This window comes from Chamaea fasciata, unplaced genomic scaffold, assembly GCF_029207755.1.
Source record: "Chamaea fasciata isolate MVZ Bird 193981 ecotype frontalis unplaced genomic scaffold, bChaFas1.0.hap1 SCAF_1, whole genome shotgun sequence".
Classification (NCBI taxonomy): domain Eukaryota; kingdom Metazoa; phylum Chordata; class Aves; order Passeriformes; family Sylviidae; genus Chamaea; species Chamaea fasciata.
In genome coordinates, this window is record NW_027094086.1 from 17,997,908 (window position 1) to 18,012,347 (window position 14,440).

Here is a 14,440-nt window from a genome sequence, read left to right on the forward strand (position 1 = left end):
ATTGTCTTGCAAAGCCAATACTCTGTCCATCCATCCTGGCTCCATCCATTACAATTTTTTTACACTTTTGTTATTAATATTGTTGCTGTTACTTTTTGTTTTCTTGTCTCATTGCTCTTTCCGGCACATTGTTCTTATTTACCCATGATCTCTGCTTTTTGTGCCTCTCATTGGAGAGGGGTTGTGAGTGGTGGTGTGTTCTTAGCCGGAGTACTAAACTGGAGAACACCATTCCTAAATTACAACATTCATTAACTTAGAACTGCAAATATCATTGCTTGCATGGGAAAATGGATAAACCTAGATGAAGTTCTCTGAACAGGTCCTGACTGCACCAAAGGGATTTCCAAAAGGCTCTAGAAGTTGCTCCATGGCATGTCTGACATATTTGCATAGGCTACAGCTTCATTCTGCTGACAAGAATAAGCACATCAATCACAGGGGAATCAACACGTATTTAGCAAGCCAGTTACGGTAAACATATCATTACTTTCACAAAATAATCTGAGAAGAGTAATTTCAGACCAAAGTGATAAAATAGTTTCAGAGGAATTTAAATGGCTAGTAAAAGTCATCAGCAAAGTCTATTTCATGTCATGATGCTTATCAAGCAAAAATAAGTGGATTCGAATAATGCTTTTTTGAGTACAAAAAGGAGATATCAGAATCAATTGACAGTAACTCCAGAGAAGTCTCCAGAATATAATTTGTAGATTTGCTGTTATCAGTCTGCCTCAACATCTTATACCTAGGAAATGCAGGTACTTCTGATGCCCTCAAAGCAAATAAGGAAAGGACAAAAGGCAAAGTAAGGTTTTACAGAAGACATCCTCCATGCCATTGTGCTGAAGATTCCAGTCCAAAAATGCAGGAGAGGAAAGAGGCAGAGCAGTTGAATAAACAGCAGTTCCCACGTCAAGGCAAAAAAACCCCCACCTGAGCAACAAAACAAGGGTTCATGGTATTATAAAAAACAAAAACCCAAAACCACAACCTAAACCAGTTCTGAAAAGAAAAAAGCCCTGGACCCATGAAAGGGAAACAATATTTTATCAGCCTCAAGTCAATGAAGATACTACTGTGCCGAATGACTCATAAACGAAGAGATGTCCTTCTAAAATACCTCTTCTTTTATAGGAGAAGCACAGCCTACCAGAAAAATAAGAAACCTGTCAAAATGCAAGCAGTAGTTGTGATTTTTTTGCCGTGTTAAAGGGTTTGGAAACACTTCAATGACACATCTATCGGTCAAAAAAAAATTGCTTATTTATTCTAGACAAAAACTAACATGAAAATGTGCTGGAAGAGTGCGGCCAGGGCTCATGTTGGAGAGCTGGACTGAGCCTCCTCACAGAGATGTTGATTTCTCCATGTCCCTTCTATTCATATGGGCTACAGAAGTTCATAGTAAAAAACAGCCCCAGGGAGACATACCACCAGTTTTCTGCTCCTGCTTCTTCTTAATTCACAAACTGTAACACTAGGTTCTGCCTTTTGCCTAAAATCCAAAGATTTTAGTCCCTCCTCCACCTGACTTTGAGGAGAAGTAGGTTTTGCTCTCAGCAGTCTATTTATGAGGCAAAATGGAAGTAAAAAGAGGAATGTCTACATTTTTAACTGGAGTTAAACAAATTTTTTTTGTGCAGTTCTTATTATTATTCCTTGATATTACATATTACCCCTTAACTGAGGGAAAGAGCTGCTTCTTGTTCTAGTGGAAGCTTTAATTTTTATATCCAAACCTAATGGTATTCAACTGTCATCAACTATTGATGAAATTCATTGATCCTGATCTTGTAAGGGTCAGGAGACCTTTAAGCAGAGTCAGCGTTGGCAGTTCTTAGTTTGTTATTTTCCTAGAACAGAATAGAGGTCTTTTGGGCTAAAAGTGCAGTAATATCTGACTTGATGTTTGTGCATCCAAAAACCTCAGATAAGTAAAATGTCTCTCAAAGAAAAATGTGTATGACACAAAATCTTCAAAGGAGAATAAGAAATAACATATGATTTTAAGTTAATGTTGATAATTTTCCATGTGGTGTGTCAGTCTGATGAAAGCAAACAATGACTTTCTCAATCCTCTGCCCATAACGAAACAGTTTTACATGTAGATTCTCCATTCTGATTTCCTTTGTGGAGGAAACAGCTTGTGGAAGATCTGAAATTTATTCAAATATTGTGACCTAGGCCTCTTTTGTTGTGGGGTTTTGTAGTTGCTGCTTCTCTTCTCCAAGCTGAGCAACACCAACTCTCAGCCTTTCCTCATAGCAGAGGTGCTCCAGCCCCCTGACCACCTTCTTGTCCCCGCTCACTCCAACAGTCCATGTCCTTCTTATGTTGGGGACCCCAGAGGTGGACACAGAACTCCAGATGGGGTCATAGCAGAGCAGAGGGGCAGAATCCCCTCCCTCACCCTGCTGGCCACGCTGCTTTGGATGCAGCCCAGGACATGGTTTTCTTTCTGTTTCATTTACAGTATCTTTACCTTATTAAAAAATATTTCCTTAAGTTGAAATTGGGCTTGGATGTTTTATGTTGAAATAGGTTATAATATAAGACAGCCATACTAGTTCAGACCATCATGAAAAGAAATATGTCCACACTCTTGTTTTTAATTTTCCAGCTTCTTGCTTTATCTGATCCTCTTTTCCTTGCAAGAGAGGCATTGAACAACTATTCCTTCTTCTCTTGCCCTCTGTTAGCCATCTTACAGACTTTTAGCATTCCACTTCAATGGCTTTGTAGTTGTTGAAATATATTATTCTATTTAATGGCCCCCTTAAATCCTTCTTCAATCTGGTTAACTCTCTCTGACCACTGAAACAAAACATAAAATGATCTCTTATACTTCCCAAAACTGCCTCGTGAATATTAGTAGCCAGTTCAGAGCCTTCAAACTTGAATTCCCTTCCTGCTAACTTGATAATGTGCATAATTAAAAAAAGCCTGAAAGAACACAAAATTATTTTTTCTTTCTTCTGACAGACTTCAATTATTTAATAACCAATGCATGAAAACAAGTTCTTGTCTGCACCCATATATTGATAATTTATTTGTCTAACACAGAAGTAAAGAAAAAGTGAGATATTAAATAAGTTGGAACTCATTTAAGGTATTTCACCTGCTTCTGACTCCATTGCCAATGTAATGATTTTAGATACATTTTTTTTCTGATTTTGTGGTTTTATTTTTAACTTGTGAATACACAAGAGAGACAAATAGAGAGAATATATCCCTCAGCAAGTTTGCTGATGTTATGAAACTGGGGCTGATACACCTGAAGGCTGTGCTGCCATTCAGTGAGACCTTGATTTTTTATAATTCATCAAAAAACCACAGACCTTGCTAAACTTTTCAGCTTCCAGCCAGGAGAGTCAGAAATGGTGACAAATTTCAAGTACTTCATCTTGGTCATATATATTTATTTCAAGTATTGACTCGTCAGCATTCAACTCAGTATCAGAGGAAGTACTGAAAAAGACACTAGAAAGGAAAAAAAAGTAGGAGAAAATATGGCAAGATAATTTTTTTTTTCAAATAAATTGTGTTTTCCTTCTCTTAGTGTGTTCTCATATAACTCAAAAGAGACTGTGAACACTGGTTTTGAATATTTAAATAGCTTTGGCTATTTTAAATTTCTTTTGCCTTAGTAAGATACTTTTGAAAATCCACCTAAGTAATAATTCCTTTTTTCTAAAAAGCACTAATCTTTTTTTTAATAGATATTATATGTCCCTGTTGTATGTATTTTTGCAGGAGGATAAGACAGATTCATTCATTATAGTATTCTGCTTCCTAGAAAAGAATAGCAGTGCCTGAAATTCTTTTCCTTGCTTTAAGGAGAATGGTGCTAATCACAAAAGCAGTTTTTGTAATATCTGACAAATGTATGACTGCTCAGGATTATGTCCCATTACAACATGCCAATAGAAAAAAAAAGTGATCTGGCAATAATGATACTTCTGCCCCCAAATCTTACAATTAAATCTCACTTGTTCATCATACTAAATTAATCTAAAAAAGAGCATTTTTGTCAATTTGTATGTAACACCAGTGTATAAAGCCCTGGACTAAGAGTTGAACCAGATCAAGAAACATTAATTCACACACATCATGACCTGAGTAAATGACTTAGTTATAGCTGGGTACCAAGGCACAGAAGAGCTGAGTACTTTTTGTCTCTGTTGCCTCTTTAGCCCACTGTCTGGCAGGTACTCACCCTCATTGTATGTTTGTATAGTACCAAGAACTAAGAGGGGTTGCTCTAAGAGTTAGTCTAATAAATGGAAAATAAAAGTGCAAGAAATTTGCTAATTAGACAATGTTTTGGAAAGCGGAAAGGACCACATCTTTTCCTCTGTCTTAAAAATGTGAAAATGTAAAAGAAAAACAAATGTAAAGCGAAAAGCAATCAATTCTTGCCATCCCAAAGACCTGATACTTACCAGTGTAAGAAATTTGCATAGAGACAATCGTTTTGTGACACAAAGAGTCCTTTCCAGTCCAGCTCGGTGAAACAGTTGCCAGTTCTTGGATTCACTTGCCATGAAAGGATTTTTCATGAGGTCAAGGTAGAGACTCACACCAGGATGTGCACCTTCTGCAACGGGTTCCTCCACTACATCATTGCACTGCCAGTTTTGAAAGCATCAGGGAGTTTTCTCTCCTTTAAGCTACATCTGTGTGGAACCGATAACAAAACATTCTCCCAAAGTAATTTTATACTCCTGGCTTGTTTAGCAAGTGGAAAAAAAAAAAAAAAAAAGAAAAAAAAAAAGCAAAAAAAAAAAAAAGCAAAAAAAAAAGCAAAACCGAGAAAAATATCTCTGCATTGCAGATGGAGCAATTGCTAGTTAACTCATTTGTCTGCAAATATTTTTAGTGTTTCTGAGTCTCACCTTCATACCAGTGACCCCTTAGGGTGCAGCAAACCATGCAGGTGTGGTGCACACTGGGCACAAATCAGGCACTGTAGGCTGCAGGTTAAGTGATTTCCTATTTCCACTGTCAGAAGAGAAGCTGACTGGCTGGTTTTGGAAACCACTTTCCCTACTGTTCTTCTGCATGGAGAAGAACACCAAATCTGATTCCTATCCTGTACTCTTCATCATACCTTTCCCTCTTGGACTGCAAGAGTGTGGCAAGCAAAGCGCTCAGTTTCCATCCTACTTCACAAAGGGCCTCACAGTGCTGGCTCCACCAGCTGCAGAGGAGGCTCAGCCATACAAGGTGGCCTCCACCAGCTGGTGCCCCTCCCTGCTGGCTGCCAGGGCCTGCAGAAGTCCACCTGCTCCTCCTTCACTCTAGATTGCTAAAGATGAGGGAACCTGGGAGAGTGAGTAGCCATCTCTTGGTGAAGACCAAATCCCTGCAGACATATTTAACAATCTTCAGTCAAGTAGCTTTCATCCATTTCAATTTCCCCTTTCTGGGATATGTTATCACCAGCTATTGCGGCCAGGAGAGGTGGGCAATTCAGCCCTATTTTCCTACCAAATTTGGTCATTCTCTTGGAAGCACATCCTTGCACACCTCACCACTAGAGCACAGTGAAACAGCAGTCTCTTCTAGTTCCCAAAAATAAAGTTGACAAAGTTTTCGTTATCCTGGATTAACCCAATCAGCTTCAGTTTTGTGTAGGGTCATCCTGGGTCCTTTATTTGGCATTTCTGTTGTCGTTGCTTGGTTGATTCAGCTCTTATAATTTTGGAGACTTGGGGTAGAAATGTTTGGTTCTATAATTTACCTGAACTCGGAGCTAAAGAAGGTCATCCATTCTAGTGGATAGTGCAGAGGGTTTTAAGTGTACTTGGAAAACAACAAAAGCCATTATGAAACAGTAACTGGTCTGTGCAGGAGAGCAAAACACTGGGTCATGAATTCATAATTATTACATTAATGGACTCCACTTAAATCGATATATCTAGCCAGAGGGAGCTGAAAGCATCATTTGACCTAGCACTCACATTTCCCCAGGAATACCAAACACTGTAGAATGTCCTCACATTCTGCACACCAAGAATTATTGTGGAGCCCTTGGAGGGAGGCAAAGGGCACAGAGAATCAAGAGGATGATAAGCAGTGCAGCCTGCCTGAATTCTGGGTTGCCAGACCCCAGCCTTCATCACAGCCACAGCACAGAAGTAACCCCTCATGCAAACAGCCACAGACCCCAAGCAGTTTAACAAGGCTCTTACTCATCATTCTCAGGCGTGGAGGCCGGGGAAGGCACACATGGGTTCATCATAGGTCAGAAGCATCTCATTATGGATTCAAGTTGCCATGAAAAGCAGAGCTGTTTTTCCTTACATTTCAGGTTATTCTTTCAATAAACTGAGCTCCAAGCGATCAACATTGACAATTGTACTTTGGAGAAAGTATAATGGAAAAATCACTGATATGTTGGGACAGTTCTCTCTCTAGAGGAAACTCTATTGCTTCTTGTCTTCCTATACAGTCATTCAGTATTTAAAACTATAATGACAGACTACTCTCAATAAATAGAATTTTTCTGTGAAGTTACTAGGCATTTAAATTATTCTGCTCTTTTCAAAGTACACCTGTAGTGTTTTAAGTTATGTTCTCTTTCGCTGCTGAAGATAGAGGTTAATCATGTCAAACATAAGGAGATATTTCCCTTCATCTCTCTAAATGTTCAGGTCATCAATTTCATCATGTTTTGGGGAATGCAGGGGAGGAAAGTAGGAGGTGAGAAACAAATCCATCATTTGGGACACAAGAGGAATATTTAACAACAACTTAAGATTCAGGAAAACTCAGTATTCTGTAACCTTGTTGGCTTGGTTCAAAAAAATGAATTAAATAATTTAGACAAAATGTGACAAGAGGAGGTGCTTCTGTGAGCTGGAAGCGCATTTCCTCAGCAACAGAGATATGCGTGTGTGGGAATTGACAGTGGTCAGAACATGGATTCCTAGGCTCCAGGCAGTGCCTTGAAGCCTGTGGGAAAACCAAGTACAGAACTCTCTCAGTCTGGCCTGGAAAATCATAAGGAGGAACCCAAAGCAATCTTGTAGATAACATCCTCCTGACAGCTGGTGTTTTTCCAACTTGTTTACTGGTAGAAATGTTTACAAAAAGGTGGTGCCCTAAAGGACCAATCCTATTCATTGTACCGAAACACTGTATGAAAAGAATCTGTCTTTCAATAAACTTTGCTGTTAGCCCTCTGAAGAAACCAGAGTTCTACATGTCATTACATGAGCCATCCTGAATCCTAACAATATGTGTGCTACCTAACAGGGACAAGAGAGACATGTATGCTGCCTAAATATGCTGTGCAGTACTTATGTGCTGGGCACTGAGCTGCCCTGTAAAGAACATACACTTTCACATTTGCTCACTAAAGCCAGTCCCAAGCAAAATTTTGTGCAAACAACAGTTAGAGAGGATTCCAAAGGGAAACTGACAGCAGAGAGAGTGAAGAAACACAGCTTTTGATCATTTGAGATGACATTTGAACTGACTCAGCAGTCTGGCCAGCTTGCTGACAGCCTGGGGACAAATAAAAGTCCTTGTTAAAGAGAATGACACATTTCATTTGCAGAACTTCAACATGATCAAGAAAATTCCCTTCTCTCTTCCCCTCTTTCCCTCTTTCAACCAGTAGATCATCAACCGCCGCTCCTTTGCATGTGCTTTGAGAGGGATGCTGCACAACTTGCCAAATGCCCTTTGACAAATGGCACACCTGACAGTTAGCTTGCAGGTGGCGGAGTATGCTTGCTTCAAAGGAAAGTCTCTTGAGACTGTAAAACCAAAAAAATATTAGTATTTCATTTTACTAGCTGACAGGTTTGCCTGTAGTGTAGAACTGCAGTAGCTCATTTATTGCACAAAGATAGGATAAGCTGACATATCCTATTATCACCAAAAAAAAAAAAAAAAAAAAAAAAAAAAAAAAAAAAAAAATTGGGGGGGATACAGTAGTGACAACGGCTTGGTAAGGGATTGCCATGTTTTGTAGCCAACACATTATCCTCCCTGCCTTTAGACACTTGAATTATCTGTAATTAAAAATAGGACTGCTTTTAGCTTAAAAAACAATAGATAAAATTCTAATAAATTAGAATGCAAATCAAGTTTATTTGGGATTTTTTTTACAGAACAGAATGAAAACATGACTCATTATTCATCTTGTTAGTGAAACATGGGTGTGAGTGTCAGTCACACCACCTGAAAAGCTGTGCTGGTTTCAGGCAGCTCAGCACTGGGGTCTTCAATGCTCCTCTGCTGCAGGTCATTCATGCCTCTGACCTGGTGGCAAGACATCCATTTGATGGGAACATATCCTGCTCAGCTGAGGGCACACTGCCCTAGCACTCTGCTGGGTGAGTCAGCAACGATTCCATTTGCCCGTTTTCCATGCTTTGGGAACGGTTTTGGAGTGCTGAGTTCTTTCTGTGTGAAACTGAATCCATCTGGATAAAATGAAAGCTGAGACACACTCCAGGCGTGCAGCTCCTACTCTCCAGCTGCCTGTGGGTGTTCAAAGCACAAGGTCTGGCCAGGCACACACTAAGGCAAAGCCTCCTGACAGTCTCCTGTAAAATTAGGATGACGTCAGTAATATCCACAATTCTAGGCACTTAATGAACTGCTAATAAATACATAAATATCTGCACCACACGTTCTCAGGCTTGCATGTTGCAGATATGGATTGTCAGAGTGCTGCTGCCCTCACCCTTCACAACTGGACACAGGCACCCCCAGTACCCTCAGGAACGATGCTTTGGCAGAGGTGTTCTGTTGTGGGGCAGCTTCCAGCTGTGTCAAACCCAGCTCTGTCTCAACTTTATGTGCATTTCATATCTCTTTTCTGTGTGACTCCTTTGTCTCAAAAGTCACGAACAATTCCCTGGTTGCTGCTTAATCTGACTGATGGCCATCTCACACATTAACACCATCAGACGGGGCCCGATGGCATCATCCCTGCTCATGGGATCGATTCTGGGCAAATGCCGTCGGGGCAGTGCTGTGTATTTGTTGCACACGCACTCTGCACATACTCACATTTGTGTCCTAATGTGTGGTGTTTTGCAGGCCAGTGCTGAGCATCCCCCAAGGTGCTCAGGCAACAGGCGCGAGGCACAATCCACATGGGAACCAAACAGACAGGAACAATGTAGAAGGAAATGTGCAGGGACAATGCTGCAACAGGGGCAGCAGAGAGCAACACATTCTTGAAGACAAAACTGCTCACCATTTCACAGCTATCTTGAGGACTATCAAATAAAATGCATTCCACTGTGGGACACTGCAGTTCTGCTTTAGGACTTCATCTTCTCCTTTCTATTCCAAAACCTAGAAAGACAAGTTTATCAAAGCATTTCGCCAGAAAAAGGAAAAGAAATGGAAATTAAATCTGGAGGGCCAATCTCTGAACACAGTGTTAACTGCAGTCAGTCTTCCAGGCACTCAGCTCCCTGACTGTCTGCAAAAGAACTATCCACATGCCATAACAGCCACAAAGAGGTCCCAGACTCCCTGCCATCAAGTTTAGGACACTAACTCCAAATGTTACTGATAATATTCCAGTATTTCCACCAATAACTCCTCAGCCAGGAAAGCTGGAACACAGGAGTCCACAGGTCTACCATGGGAGATGGTGCATTTCCAAATTAGGCTGAAACCCACCTACATTTCATCAGAAATTAGAGGAAAGAGCTATTTTCATGAACCATTTCACCTTGTAACTATCATCCAAAGCAGTGCTTTCCAACAAAATAAATTTTTGCTATTCCAATGCAGGCCAGCTCTTAATATGCTTTAGGAATTTGTGTGTCAGTCTCGTGTCTGAGAGTAAAACGCAACAGGAACACAGTCATTACTAACTCCCCTAATTAACTTGACCTGTTTAGTGGTTTGGTTTTTATTTATTATGCTACCTGGCTCTTACAATATGCATCCTTCCTCAGAGGAAAAAACCTCCAGAAAATAAGTGGTTTTAATTTGTAAATGAAACATTTTGTCTGAAAGATAAACCTGCTGTACCCTCAAGTTCTTCTATCTCCAATCTCCTGCATATCTGGCTTATTTGAGATGTCAACAGCTGCAGAGGTCCCTTGTTGATACATTTTTCAGAGCTGAAACACATCTCTCATGTTTCAGATTTCAAGAATGGTTTTTGCATTATTATCTATGCAATAAGATCAAAGAGAGAAGGGATATCGGAGGTAAGAGTCCCATCTATTGGCCAGAGGAGGAACATGATAACCAAATGCTTTCTGGATCTCAAAAATTTTCTGCTATGAAAAATTATAAGTAAAGAAAAATTATCTAAATGCTAATAATGGATATTAGTGAAGACAAAATTTAAATTCTTCTAGATTTCCTTCTTTTAGAGAGGAAAGAAAAGGAAAGCAACTTACTTTTTAGGATAATGAGGAGGGAATTTCTGTTGTCATGCAGTTGGGATTGTTTCTCAGGAAACTGTTTCTAGAGTACAGTCATTTTTAAATAACTGCTATTGTTTTACCCGATTTTCAATTCAGGAAAATTTATTCAAAGCAGGGACATGGTCTGTCGCCAACATGAAAATATTCCCCCAGCAGCACCTCCCCCCCCCCCCCCCCCCCCCTTCCCCCGGGGCTAGCTCTAGAGGAGCTTTGGAGGAATATCTCCGAAGGGACAGGACAAAAGATCCAAAAGAGGCTCTTACCCCCAGCTTATTCCAAGGCGTTTATTCCTCGAAGGGGTCCAGGGGCATGAAGAGAGAGAACAAAGAAATTACAGGGGTCTTATCTAGTCTCCTATTTTGGGAGGGTCCGGGCATTCAGCCAATTAGGTATGGACATGTAGAGAGGAAATTCCAGAAGGGTCAAAAGGTGAAAGACCATTCCCCTAAATGGTTACAACAGTCTGTTGCATAAACAACAGTTCTAGCACTATCTCATCACTCTTACACTTAGGAGAGTTGCTTTCGATAGCCTGTTAAGTTACACAACCAAAATCTGTTTGTCCATGCTTTCTGAAGCTCAGCACAGAGACAAATGTTAGTTTTACACGAAAATGCCTTAACTTGGGAATGTATAAAATTGTTTTTCTTAAGAAGACCACTGGTAGGTTTGGATTTGAGCAAGAATCTTCAGGGGTGTTTTTTCTTTTTAGTGTGTGTGTTGAATACCACCACCACCACACAATACAGGAACCTCTTAATTCTGAGCCAAACCACACAGTGCCTGGAAACCTGGATGTATTCAAAGCATTTGATACTGCCCTGCACAGTCTCTAAAATGGAGATAGATTTGACAGGTGGACCACCCAGTGGATAAGGAATTGGTGGGAGGTCCTACTCACAGAGTGCCAGCTCACTGCCTGTGTGGAGACCAGTGATGAGTGGTGTCCCTCTGGCTGTTATTGGGACCAGCATTATTTAACCTCTTTCTCAGGGACAGGCACCCTGGGATTGAACAGACATTCAGACACTTTGCTGATGACACCAAACTGAGAGGTGTCTTTGATAATAGAGGGACAGGATGCCATCCAGAGGGACCTTGACAGGCTTGAGAAGCTGGCCTGGGTGAACCTCATAAAGTCCAACAAGGCTGAGGGCAAGGTCTGGCACCTTGGTGGCGGCAGTCCCCAATATCAGTACAAACGAAGGGACTCAGTGATTGGGAGCAGCCCTGAGGAGAAAGTCTTAGGAGTGCTGATTGATGGGAAGTTCAGCATGACCCATCAGTGTGTGCTGCAGCCCAGAAAGCAACCATGTCCTGGGCTGCATCAAAAGCAGTGTGGGCAGGAGGTCAAGGGAGGGGATTCTGTCCCTTTGTTCTGCTCTTCTGAGACCCCACCTGGAGTTTTATGTCCACTATGCTGTCCTCAGCACAAGGATGTTGTCCTTCTGGAGGAAGTCCAGAGGAGGGTCACAAACCAGATCAGAGGGATGGAGCACCTCTCCTGTGAGGACAGGCTGAGAGACTGGGGTTACTCAGCCTGGAGAAGACATGGCTCCAGGGAATCCTTAAAACACCTTTTTAAAGCCTTTCAGTACATAAAGGGAGCCTATGGAAAAGATTGGGATAGACTCTTCATCAGAGAGTTTAGTGATAGGACAAGATGTAACAATTTTAAATAGAAAGAGGGCAGGTTTAGATTAGGTATAACAAAGAAATTCTTTATAGTGAGTGTGGTGAGGCACTGGACCAGGTTGCCGGGAGAAGTTGTAGATGTCCCCATCTCTGGATATGTTCAAGGCCAGGCTGGATGGGGCTTTGAGCAATCTGGTCTCAGGGAAGCCATCCCTGCATGGAATTAGATGACCTTTAAAATCTCTTCCAACACAAATAATTTCTCAATCCTTGAAACTGTTTCCTACCACACTCCCTTATGGTGGTTTCAGACACTGTGTTCATGCTCTGGGCTAAAGTCCTGTCTCTGTTTTGGCATGGTTCCACAGATACTTAGTGCTAGAACATAGAAGCAAACATACTGAATCAATCTAAAGTCAGAAATGGGTGTCTAGGCAAAAGCACAAGAAGAAGACTCACTGGTCTTCAGTTATTTACAGCTCATGAGCTTCACGAGACTTGTAATTTGTGCGCATTTAGGAAAGCCCAAAGGATTTCTCTTCCATGAAGTTGTCAAATCAACCCTCAACCCACATAAACTCTATCATCTGCAAGAATTGCTCATAAAAATCTATTTCCAGGATGCTTTATGGGTATCTTACCTTTCCTGCAACATTTGGTATTTTAGTGAAGAGGTTCAACTGTTTGGACATCTTGAAAGCATAAGACCTGTATTCTAGAGAAGCTTTGATATTTTATCAAAATCCAGCATAAAGGAGAGTTGCTTATTCTCAAAAAAGTTGGGGTATAAAATTTTTTTATGAAATGAGACTATACTAAATGGAAGCAGTTGAGCACAAAATGGTGTGGACATAAAACCATTGCGGTGCCATATAACCCAGTCCCATTCTCCTTACATCCCAGTGAAGGCCCAGAGGGTGAATTGCAGTTCACTGCAATTACCATGCTGTACCCTGGCATCCCTGTTTTCACTTTTCTGACCAAAAATAATTTGTAAAAAGGAAAATATGGAGCAAGTAAAACAAATAAAACCTGAGAATACTGCATGTATTATGTAGGAGAATGGAAGTTGGGGAAGAAAACTGAAGTCACTGAAGATCCCTGCCTGGGCTGCCTCATAGACCAGCCCACACTGGGAACTGTCATGCCTATAGAAGAGATAAAAATTGATAAGATAAAAATTGCAGTCAAACCCACTGCATAAATATTATGGCGTGCTGTACCTTGGGCACTCTCACAGGCCATGACTGGGCCTCTGCCTTGAGAGAAATGCCCATTTTGGGCATGGCTGAGGGGAGCCATTGGTGCAGGTGCTCTCCCACCAGTGCCACAGGCATCCATAACTCCCTTTTTACACAAATGGTCCCTACTGCCCCAGAGCACAGACACAGGATGTGGATGACAATTAAAAAAGCCCTATTTGATCTTATCTACTCATTAGAACCACAAGAGGAAAAGGCAGAGACTTACTCACTTGAGCAGTAAACTTGGTCACAAAAATGTAGTTGTAACATTTTCCATCTTAAAAGCTGCTGGTTCACAAAAATATGAATGTCTCATGGTGATGATGAAAAAAATCTCCAAACTCTAAAACCCTTTGTTTTTGAAAAATTGTAAAACAGGGCTAGCAGCAGCCTGTTTAGTACCATTTAGTACAGTGGAACTCAAAACAGGAGGTTCTGCATTATGGATCACTGGTATCTGCCTAAGCAACAAGGAACAAAATGTTTTTAAAGGTAATGCAACAGAAATGTGTATGCAGAATAATGCATTTAAGGGATTTAAATATGTATTTAACTGTGAGATGACCTCTATTTTTCCATGAAAATTGCCATGTCTGTTTTCTCCAGAAGGCTTATTAAAATTGCATCTTTCTTGGTGAAAGATTACATTTGTTCTTATCCTGATCGCAGATCAGGTGATGTAAATTGATACAGAATCCAATGTTTGGATCAATACTGTGATAATAAAACTAAGAGGACTGAAAAAATGGATAAAAGCACCACTCTCCACAGAAATGTTGATTCATTGACCATCTGTCTTATTTCAGCTAAGTGCTTCACCGCTTTAGTTTGGCATTAGACAAGTCAGTCAATAAATTAAATAACTGAAATCACACTATAATTCTTGGCTACCCTGCTCTATTTTTGAAGCTTTCAACATCTAAAATGTCACATGTATTCCTCTTCTGGGCATATAGTGAACATGTGCCAAGTCCTGTCTACTCATCCTAAGTATGAACACACACAGGTAACTAAAAATTCTGGTCTTGGTTTCTACTAGTCACCCAGCTGCCATAAAAACTCTTCAGAGTGCAAATATGTGACTTACATATATTTCTATTTATTTGCTTACCAACATACATGAATGCAGTCAGACTAAAGACA

At 40.6% G+C, this 14,440-nt stretch overlaps 2 long non-coding RNA genes across 2 annotated transcripts; both read right to left on the minus strand.

Moving 5' to 3' along the window:
- Window positions 1-1,157: 1,157 nt before the first annotated feature.
- Window positions 1,158-5,182, minus strand: LOC136301461 (uncharacterized). Its single transcript, XR_010723879.1, has 4 exons — window positions 4,899-5,182; window positions 4,446-4,679; window positions 3,342-3,483; window positions 1,158-2,817 (listed from the first exon to the last, which is right to left on the minus strand). It is a non-coding gene; the product is annotated as an uncharacterized lncRNA (long non-coding RNA).
- A 2,936-nt stretch (window positions 5,183-8,118) lies between these two features.
- Window positions 8,119-10,765, minus strand: LOC136301466 (uncharacterized). The gene is made up of 3 exons (XR_010723881.1): window positions 10,682-10,765; window positions 9,224-9,324; window positions 8,119-8,564 (listed from the first exon to the last, which is right to left on the minus strand). It is a non-coding gene; the product is annotated as an uncharacterized lncRNA (long non-coding RNA).
- Between the last annotated feature and the right edge of the window lie 3,675 nt (window positions 10,766-14,440).